This window comes from Canis lupus, chromosome 6 (genome assembly GCF_048164855.1).
Source record: "Canis lupus baileyi chromosome 6, mCanLup2.hap1, whole genome shotgun sequence".
NCBI lineage: Eukaryota > Metazoa > Chordata > Mammalia > Carnivora > Canidae > Canis > Canis lupus.
This window is the reverse complement of record NC_132843.1, coordinates 74,203,669-74,214,537: the sequence shown is the minus strand read 5'-3', so window position 1 is coordinate 74,214,537 and position 10,869 is coordinate 74,203,669. Positions and strand designations below refer to the sequence as shown.

At 42.7% G+C, this 10,869-nt stretch overlaps 1 long non-coding RNA gene across 1 annotated transcript; it reads left to right on the top strand.

Annotated features, from left to right (window-relative positions):
• The first annotated feature begins 4,223 nt into the window (after positions 1-4,223).
• Positions 4,224-9,508, top strand: LOC140634788 (uncharacterized). The gene is made up of 3 exons (XR_012032173.1): positions 4,224-4,573; positions 7,269-7,468; positions 8,617-9,508. It is a non-coding gene; the product is annotated as an uncharacterized lncRNA (long non-coding RNA).
• Positions 9,509-10,869: the final 1,361 nt, after the last annotated feature.

Sequence of the window (10,869 nt, the reverse complement as noted above, 5' to 3'; positions counted from 1 at the left end):
GGGCTGGGTACTATTCTGGAAACAGAGGAGCGGATGGGATAAGCAAAACCCTCTCTTAAAAGGGCCTGTTGGTGTTTACGCAAAAAGGAAATGGGATGTTGTTCATTTAAATTCATCAAGGGTCCTGGTGTCCTGGGACGAGGCTGGATGGGAGGCAGTGAGGCGGGAACCATAAGGACATCTGAGAGGCCAGCCAGGTGCATGACTTTCCCACTGACAAACAGCAGAGGAGCGACAGAGATCCTAGAGCAAGGGAGCTTTTTAAAAATTACTGGATATGAATGATACCGGGAGATTAAGTAGGATCATGGCAAGCAGCGTGAAAGAGGAGGACGAGAGAGGAAAATAATAGGTTTGGTGAATTATGAGGCTTAGTTTTTTCCCTTGGTTATAACTTCCCCTCCTCTCACCCCCTCAGTTACATCAAAAGTATCAAGAGCAGGTGCACAGAATGCAAGAAGAGGGCGGGCAGGATGACAATCTTGCCTTCTCCATCTCCGGAACCCAAAGCATGCTGCAAATTTTAAACCAGCAGTTTGCTCACAAGAGACAGAAACCAACTGTGGGGTGAAATTGCCTCAGTGGGGAAACGGAGGCGAGACTTGAGGAAATGGGGTCGTCAGCCTCTAAAATCACAGAGGGAGGGCTTCAGCTTTTCCTCCGTGGAATTTGTTAGAAGAAGAGAGAGAAAGCCATCTGTCCGGAACAGTGTAAATAGAGTCATGCTCATGCCCGGGGGATGGACTTATTTTTGTCCCTTTTAAACAATGCGAGCTGAAAATTTTACGGGAAAACACTCTCAATGCTTATTTTCACGTAGTTGCAAGCAGAGGGTGGTTTGTATTTTGCTTTGTCTTATTTATTTATTTTGTACTCAACCCCGTGGCACTAGCATGTTTCACAATTCTCACTGGTCTTCAGTTATTTTAACGGCTGCGTAATATCCCAGTATCTTGTCAAATCATTAATTTAATAATACATCTGGGATTCGCTTTTATATACCTTTCTGGCCTAATATTTTGGGATTTTATGGTCTTCCTTCATCCCTCTATTCTATCCAAACTAGTCTACTTTCCTTTTTTTTTCCTTTTCCTTTTTCTTTTTTCTTTTTTTAAGATTTATCTATGAGAGATACAGGGAGAGGCAGAGACACAGGCAGAGGGAGAAGCAGGCTCCCTGTAAGGAGCCTCGATCCCAGGACCCTGGGATCATGCCCTGAGCTGAAGGCAGATGCTCAACCACTGAGCCATCCGGAGTCCCTACTTTTTTTTTCAAATATCCCTGCAGCTCCCTCTATCACGGCCCCTTTCCCCAGGCCAACAGCAGAATGCCCTCGAACTTGATTTCTGCTGCCCTGTAGTGTTACGGTGGTAAAAGTTCTGCTGTCAGGCCAAAAAATCAAATTTCTAGGATTTGTTGCTCACTTGGATTTGGGGATCTCGTGACATGGACAGTTCACCTAATATAAAAAAAAAAGTTTTATTTATTTAATCATGAGCAATACAGAGAGAGGCAGAGACAGAGAGGGAGAAGCAGGCTCCTTGCAGGGAGCCCGACGTGGGACTCGATCCCGGGACCCCGGGGTCACGCCCTGGGCCGAAGGCAGAGGCTCAACCACTGAGCCCCCCAGGTGTCCCCAGGTTACCTAATTTTGTGAGCCCTGATTTCTTCAAGGGGAGAGTCTCTTCATCTCAAACATATACATAATTGCACGCTGCAAGAATCTCGAAGGGCTGCGTGTGTACACCTTGTCTGCACCTTACATGCACCTTGAAGGGTTGTGTCAGGGTAAAACACAGTCATTTGTGAAGTGCTCTCTACAGGGTACAGATAGTAGGATCCCTGAAGATCCTGCTTCCTCGGGACCCCAGGGCAAAACCCGTCTCTAAACTCAGTGCCCCTTCTGTATGGAACTTACTACACATCCTGCCTTTCATTCTACGTGATCTTTTCTTGTGAATAAGTTGTGTCTTCTTGCATTCAGCTGAAAGCACCATGGGGGCAGGAGTCTTAGTTTATTTACCCCTGAATCCTCCAGAGGCGCAGAAGGCTTTATAAGCTTCACACCTGCTGGTCTGATTCTGGAGATGTCTCTGAATCTCGGATGGCAAGGCCTGTGTTGCGGCCTTGCTGTGTGATGAATGCAGGTGGAGGATGTCGGGGGGCAGGGGTAGTGGAGGGGTTCCTGCGGGGCTCCTGAACCCCTGCCCCTTGGGCCAGTGGTGGCAGCACGCTGGCCCCCACCCCACCCCTGGGTCTGCAGCTCCACCCGGAGGAAAGGCCTTTCCTGGAGGGGGCCACCGTAGCTCCCTGCCACAGCTACCTGGCATCAGGAGCCGCGTGGGCAGCCAGCACGAATGTGCCGTGTGCATTTCGCACTGTGGCAATTTTAGAGCCCAGGTGCACCAAAGATGCACAGGCAGGTGAGAAGAGGGAGAGGAGAGGGAAGGGGGGACCCATCCACCAGCAGACCCGATTTCTCCCCTCCTCACAAAACATTTGCCTTTTACAAGCACACAGATAAATCCCAGCAGAGCAGCAAGAGCCAAGAGAGGGAAGCTGGCATTTGAAAGGCTTGCAGTATCAGCTAATTGGTCTCAAACCTAAATCATAAAAAGACCTGTAATTACGCTGCTCAGAATTAACACAGAAGGCTATTGGGTGTGTGGCGGTGGAGGGAAGGAGGGACACCATCGCAGGGGGAAAGAGTCCGTTTTTTAAGTGAATTTATACTATTATAAGACCTGTCGTGGGTAAGTAATAAAAATGGTGATGCTAAGTTAAGCCTTGTGTTATCCTGTTTGCTCAGATGCTGCTTATGCCAGCTGTAGCCAGCAGAAAGCACTTTTCAATTTATTTTTATGACTCTTCTCTAAAAGCATTCCATTAAAGGAATATTACCCTGTATGAAGTTTTGAGGCACCAATGGCAGTTTATTTGCTTGTTGTGCTGGGAAGGAATGAACAGTTCTCCGTAGTACCCATTATTTTGGCTTTGTCTTTCTCACACTCCAGTTAAGGGTCCAGCGTGGGTTCTGCTATCTACTCTTCTACCCAGAGCCCTCCCCACTCGAGTCCAGAGGAATCTCAGCCGCACGTGGGTCCGGCCTGGTTCCCCGGACGTTGGTCTCCAGTTGGCAGCTTGCTTGGTTCATTTGCTCCATCGCATCAGGGAGGAGAAGGCCCTCCAGCCTTGCTTCATATCTGGGGGAAGCTGAGTGAGGCAGGGTGATACTCTCCTAAGGTAGGGCCTTTCCAAACATGCTTCTTCGGTGCCTTTGGCAACGTGGGCCATAGGCTGAGATGCACAAACGTGTGGGCCTGTCCCCCTCTCTCACAAATAAAATCCAGAGGGAGGACACAGCGCCACGGTTGAGAGTCGTACTGGTTTTGGAGTCATGTTGCCACAGCTGGAAATCTAGCCTTGCCACATAGCATCTGTCATCTTACCCAAGCCACTAATCCCCTCTGCCTCTTAGTTTTCTAATCTATAAAAGGGGGGAAGTGATAGGTCTTACCTGAGAGAGTTTTTGTGATAATAGATATGAATAACAAATGAACAGGTGTACATAACAGATAAATAAAGAAGTAAATCATGTAATGAGATAGTAGCTGTGAAGTGCGTAAAGCAGCGCGTGTCCCATATAAGTGCTGTTCTTACACATATTAATCATTTTGTTACTAACATTGTTTCTGAGATCTCGATGCCATCAAAGGGGAGGCCGGATTTCTGGCTCTGATTTCACTACCAACGTGCCCTATCAATTTAAACTCATCCCTTAACTTCTCTGTGATAATAATTCAATAACCCTTTTTCTCATTCATGGAGGGGTACGAAGCCTAGTAAAAAGCAAAAGTCATGAAATGTGAGTAGCCTTATGACTATTTATGATGTTTTTATAACCCAGATGAATATGGTGCTAACTCATGGTGTCAGCATGGTCCTTAATGTCGAAGCCTATTTGGAAGAGCTATCGTTGGGACATGAATTTCCCGGGACTGTGGATTTTTATTTAAGTAATAGAATCTTAAGGTTGGAAGTTGATCTGAGAAGCCATGGACTTTTTGTTTTTTTAGGCAGGAATTCCTTCTATGCCCACTGTGATGTGTGGCTGGTCACAGCCTATGCTGTAATTGGCCCTGTGGTGGTGGGTTCACTCTCCTGCAAGCCCATCTTTCTCACTTTTAAATATTAGAATGCTCTCGTTAGCAGTAATCTGAAATTTTTCTCATGTAACTTCTTCCATCCAGTGGTGTTGGGTCTGTGCCATGACACTTCACAGGGCAGCCAGTGCGCAGAAAGTCTAATTCCTTTCCACACGACAGCTCCTCAGATATGTGCAGGTGGGAGTTCTTCGTATGTCTTCTCTGTTCCTGGCCAAGAAGATCCTCCAAACACTCCTTATATGCCTTGATGACCAGACCCTTCATCATCCTGACTGCCTCCCCTGGATGGAGGATGCCTTATTGTCGATGTGCTTCATCAAATGCTGCACAGGAAACTGGCCACAGAACTCTGATTGTTGTTGAGGCTCCTTGATCATGATGGCATTCTTCAATCAACTGGACCAAAGGTGGGTCTCACTTTTTTGATTGCTACACAACCGTAGTCAAGTCACTCATGCTCTGAGACCAGATCCCCCCTTCTACTCATGGAAACAGTGAAACCTGCCCAGTGTAGCCCTTTTAAGGTTAGTGTGAGCCTCAAAAGTGAACCAGGTACGTGAAAGCATTTCCAATAACATCAAGAGAGATTAGGGGGTTTAAATTTACTGTTACTGAGCTTAGGAAGATTGCTACAACTCTCCTTTCTCCTCCGTAAGTACTGCTGTTAACCTGCTGATTACTCCACATTTATAACTATACAGTTTCATTTTGTTAACTTTTCTTATCACTCTGGTTTGTAGAAATATTTCAGAATTTTGATTTTGTTAATCAGTTTACTGACCATCAGAATGCTATGTTATGCTATGTTAATGAAGTACCTTTTGGAAAATACCTAAGGATGGGGACTGGTTGCCGGAAGAACCAACCCTGCTTTGTATTACTGACAAATTCAGGAAGCGTGGCTTCCATGGCTTTGCCCAAAAGATGGATAGAGATATTCGTGGGAACTCCCCAGTCAGCCCCTCCCTACCCACAACCTGTGTGGTGAAAAATAACAACTGCCTCTTACTTTTATCCCTCCGGTCCTAAATATATTTCTTTCACAGAAATGATTTCTTTTTTGTTTTCAAGATATTTGGATTAAGGACCAATATAAGTATTGCTAACCTGGCTTTCTTTTGACATCCATTTGCATGATAAATGTTTCTCCCTCTTTTCCCTTTCAATCTGCAGGTGTCTTCAGGTCTGAAATGAGTCTCTTGTAGGCAGCTTATTGATGCGTCTTGGTTTTTGTTTTTGTTTTTTACCCATTCCGTCCTCCTGTGTCCTTTGATTGGAGGACCTTATCTTTCCCTATAGATGACGGACTCCTCGAGGACTCAGAATGAGTTGTGTTTGCAGTTGCAACCCCAAGACAATGATCCCACCTTGCACATAGCAGGCAAGCACCTGTAAGGAAAGATGATAGGGCCAAGGGTAGAGGTTTTGATATCTCTCCCCAAGGCTCACAGCTAATTACACACCATTAAGCTCATTTATGTATTTTATTTGACTAATACCCAATGATGCTATAATGATTATTGTCTTCTGTTAAGTCCCAAACTGTGACAGTTAACCTGAGAGTTTACCCTACTTGCAAGCTAACAAATTAACTTGCCACGTAGGTGCTTTTGGGTATATATATAATTTATGTGTGTGTTGTGTGTGTGTGTAAACACATATATCCTCTAACAGTGTATACATGCATACACCGCAGAAGAAACACCAGACCTCTGTATTAGAGAATATATAACAACTCATTGAGTATCTTAACACTGCTTCCTATGTCTTCATTATCTATGGGTTGATGTGACAAGGCCTGATGTTACCTGTGCATGAAGGAGAGTTTGTACCTGTGATATAATAATTTATAATAAGAAATGATCCTTGATCCTCTCCTATTTTTTGTCACAGCGTTCCTAAAAACCTTGGAATTTCTTAAGTGAGGAGAGCTTTAAGGTTCATTGTCTCTTGTTATGTTAATGAAGTACCTTTTGGAAAGTACCTAAGGATGGGGACTGACTGGTTGCCAGAAAAACCAACCCAGAGATTAGAAGGTTGGGATTTTCAACCCCATTGCCTGACCCCTAGTGAGGGGAGGAGGGCTAGAGGCCTAATCAATCACCAGTGGCCAATTATGTAATCAACCAAGCAAATGAAATGAAACCATCATAACCCCACCCCTACCTCCTGACAATGGGGTTCAATGAGCTTCTGGGTTGGTGAACATAAAAATTTGGGGAAACTGGTTCATCTGGAGAGAGGATGGAAGCTCACTTCACGGTGAAATTGGGTGCAGAACCCTTTAGTATTACAGAGGATGAGCCCTAAAATTATGAGAGTTGGAGCTTATTATGGGATATCTGGCACACCTGTACTCACTGTAACCATGAGAGAAAGAGAGAGAGAGAGAGAGAGAGAGAGAGATTTTGTCTGAGGAGGAGAGAGGAAACTCTTCTCAACATATTTAGAGTTTAAGAGAACAACAAAATAGCTCCAGGGGAGATGAGTCTCTAAAATCCCTGGAAGCACACCCTACCTCTGAGTGTTTACCATTCAATCATCCTGTCAAACCAGGTTGCAGTACTTTTGCTTAGAAAGCCTGGACCATGCGGAAAGGTAAAATTATCCATGGAGAATTGTCTCCCAATATCTTCTTCAAAGAGGCTATCTTCAGCAGCCATGTACTAAAAATGTCACCTTGCTCAGACTCTTTTGTGTCCTTGCTTGGGGATGGCCTTCAGACCTGCCGTTACATTGTTTTTACTTTGACAGAGGTTAATTCTTATGCTCAGAGGAAATCATCAGTAATAATTTTTGAAGCCATCAAATAATAATTTTGAGCCAATGGGATAAAAAAAAGCAGTAGATCAAGTTGAGTAATATAAAAATATTGGTAAAAATTATACTAATAGCAATGTGTCAAAAATGATGATTGACTGTAAACTAAGACAACTTGTCTCCCGGGGTTTGCAAACTGGCTATGAAGGTCACAAGAAAAGGAAATGCCAGCATTGGTGGAAAAATCACACAACTCTGTGGTGATTTCTCTGCAGTTCCAGTACTACTTCAGTTGTTTGATTTCCGTGCTTTTTTGTCTTTTTTTTTTTTTTTTTTTTACAGATTTTATTTAGAGAAAAAAAGAGTATGCATGAGTGTGAGCATGAGCCGGGGAGGACAGTGGGCAGCAGAAAAAGAAAGAGAATCTCCAGCAGACTCCTCGCTGAACATGGAGCCTGACAGGCTGATCCGAGGACCCTGAGATCATGACCTGACCTCAGCTGAAATCAAGAGTCCAGTGCTTAACCCACTGAGTAATTCAGGTGCCCAACCAGTGTATTTTTTTTAAGTAATATGATCACTTTGCCACTTTGCAGCATTACCTTGTAACATTTCTAAAGTCTTGCCCAACATTGTGTTTAGTAGGAATTGTGGAAAAAGCAAAAGAAATGGTATTAGAAGGACCACAAGAATATGATAGTTTAATTGGGAATATTACAGTACAATAGGGAAGATGAAAATAAATTTATGCACAAAATAGAAATGTGTAACAATACAGGATAAAGGTTTGGAGAAGTTCAGTGTGAACAAATTATCAGGGTTGGTTGTCTCTCTCGATAGAGAATTTATTTATTTATTCATTTAAGTATAATAAACAGACAGCATTACACTTTAATAGGGAAACATGCATAATCGAGGGCTGGAAAGTGGCAGTATCAGTGGAAACCCAAGTTGGGCACCTTTACCTTTAGCCAGGAGAATGGAGGAGACCTTCCCTTTGCCACAGGCATGGATTTTTCCAAAGTCTCAAAATAAATTGGCATTCCTAATTTGTTCCGGATTTTCCTTTCCATGTTCCATAGCAAGGTATTGAGAAGCCAGGTGAGACACGGGAACCCGTGTGAGGTTAAATGAAGGTTAAGAGAGTCAAATCATAAGAGACCTTGAACTCTAGGAAACAGATTGTCATTGGAGGTGGGTAGAGGGATGGGGTAACTGGGTGTTGGGTATTAAGGAGGGCACGTGATCATGAGCACCAGGTGTTACTAAATTCTACCCTTGAAACTAATTATATGCTATATGTTAACTAAATTGAATTTAAATTAAAAATTGTAAAAAGAGAAAGAGAAGCAGAGGTGGTGGTCGTGAGAGGCTCATGGGAACACAGAGTGAGCCGTGGGAAAAGACAAACAGAAAGGAGAATGTAATCAGGGAATGAAGGGGATGACTGTATTAGCCAGTACAGTACCATCTTCTTCGTTCAGATCCAAATAAAAGACTACCTACAGGAATTGCTGTCCAATAAAAGTTAGGAAAGTGGGGAATAAATGGTTTCTCTTCTGAACTTTCAATTCCTTCATGCCCTGATTAGGTGGGGTTTTTAGCTTTGTTTTTTATTTATTTTTTCCCCCAGCCTTTCAGTCACTGTATTTTTAGCTTTATATTTTTACGTGATTTTTTTCCCCCTAAGCCCTGGCTCCCTTCTTCGATTACCAACTTCAGAAACAAGCTCACACAATTGGAAGAGGAGTCTGGAGATTCATCTCCTCTGGACTGTAAAGATGACAAATCTCTCTCAACTCTTTGGTTAGAAAATACAATTAAGTGGACTGGAGTGGGCTCTCTCCAAAGAAAATTGGCTGGATTGAGATGTGAGTATCCTCGAAGCTGAACCAATAAAAATCAATCATTTCCATTCCCTGGGGAAATGGCACTAGGGGAAAAGTTTGCTTTGATATCTCTGTGCTGTGGACAAAATGCGTGTGATTTTTACCCAATCAATAGAAATCTCTAAAATGAAAGATTGAATCCGTCAGGAGTTGTAACATCTCTGAGATGAGAAATGTGTGTGAGAATTGTCTCCACTAAATGCCAACCCCTCTCCCTTAGCCCCCATTTAAGTGTTTGCATAGCTTTGGAGCACTGTATGTTGTCTTTTTGCTCAAGCTAAGAACGCTTGAGGAGTCTCCAAGTCTGTAGGAGACACTCAGCAGAAAACAACACGTAGCTTAATGGCCTATGGGATCATAAGCTGAGGAGGAAGCTGCAGGGTGATGGCGGCCATTCCTTACTTTTATCTCAACCTAGAGGATTTGATCCTGTCCTGTGCCTAACTACTTCCAGAAAATGAGATTTCATACTCCCTGTGGCACTTGGTGCCAGGATGAAGAACACTCACCAGGAGAAAATTTGTCCCTATTTTTAGTTTTGCTACTTGTTTCCTTAATCCCAATTATAGATGCCTTGTCCTCTGATGTTGTGTGGGGACCAGAGCCGGTGATGTGCTATACTGAAGGTAACATTTCTTAGGGGGATAAATTAATGAATTTGTTGCTATTAAATTCTCGAAGTCATTTTGTTAACCCAGTCTCTGTTTTAATAAGTTGGGTCATAACGTAAAAATCAGCAACAACACGCCTATAAATTGTGTTCCTAATGCTGGCCTCTTTAAGATGGTTAGTTAAACTGTCCTTTAAGATGATGATTTGGATCTCTCCCACCCCCTCTGACAACAGCCACAATGCAGAGAAAGAGAACCTGCATTCAACGCCCATCTTTAGGTTTGGCCAACCACTTTTTAAAAAAATTGATATAAACTGCACATAATATAAAATTTACCATTTTAGCCATTACATTTTTTCTATTATGTTGAAATACAGTAGTTATTTCCCATTACCATTTTAACCATTTAAAATTTGGTAGCACTAAGTATATTCACACTGTTGTGCAACCATTACCACCATCCATCTCTAGAACTTTTTCATTTTCCCAAACTCAAACTCTGTACTTACTAAATAGTGATTGCAATTCCCTTTCCCCAGTCCCTGGAAGCCACCATTCTATTTTTCGTCTCTGTGAATTTGACTACTCTAGATACCTCATATAAATAGACACAAATGTGTTCAAGTCAGATAGATCTGGGTTCTAATCCTGGTTCTGCTACTTATTAACCATGTGACTCTGGGCAAGTTACTGAAGCTTTGTGTTCCTCTGATTCTCTATCACTAAGATAAGGGCAGGACATGAACCTCTTAGAGTTGTCAGAATATGAGGAATAAAAATAAATCACTTATTGATTACCAGACACAGAAGGTGCTCAAGTAAATGACGTTGTTGTTGTTGCTAGTGTTTGGTAGATTTTTCTTTCTAGATTTTTGGTATTGGTATGGTTGACGAGAGAAGAATGGTGAAACAATGTGAATGACATGAGCCTTGTAATGGTTGAAATTGTCCTTTTCTTCCAACTTCTCCTCCTTATGCCTGTACTCAACTATGGCTTATACCTTATGCCTAAAGAAGCCCCAGAAAGAGAGCCTTCCAACACAGGCAGGCAGTGTCATTCTCATGGGGATATTTGGTCTCCCTTCTATTCATTTCCAGCCAGGCAAAGTTTATTTTCATTTCAAAGCTAAAATACATCACATGCCCTTGGATGGTGAACCTCACTATATGTATTTTGACATTACTCAGAATTTATGCTTTAGGTGGGTTGATTGAATTTTGCTTACTTTCACCTTGGGGGGAAAAATGAAGAGATTATCAACTGGAAATAAAACCATTTGACTGAAGGTTTGAAGACTTCATAATTGCTCAAAAAAATTTTAAAAAGTGAGGACTTCGTAATTGCTCAAGGCTGTACTCCAGGCACTGGCTGAATAGGTATACATTCTATTTCATCTGCCGGTCTATGTAACTCTAGCCAATACTCATTTTCTTTTCTTTG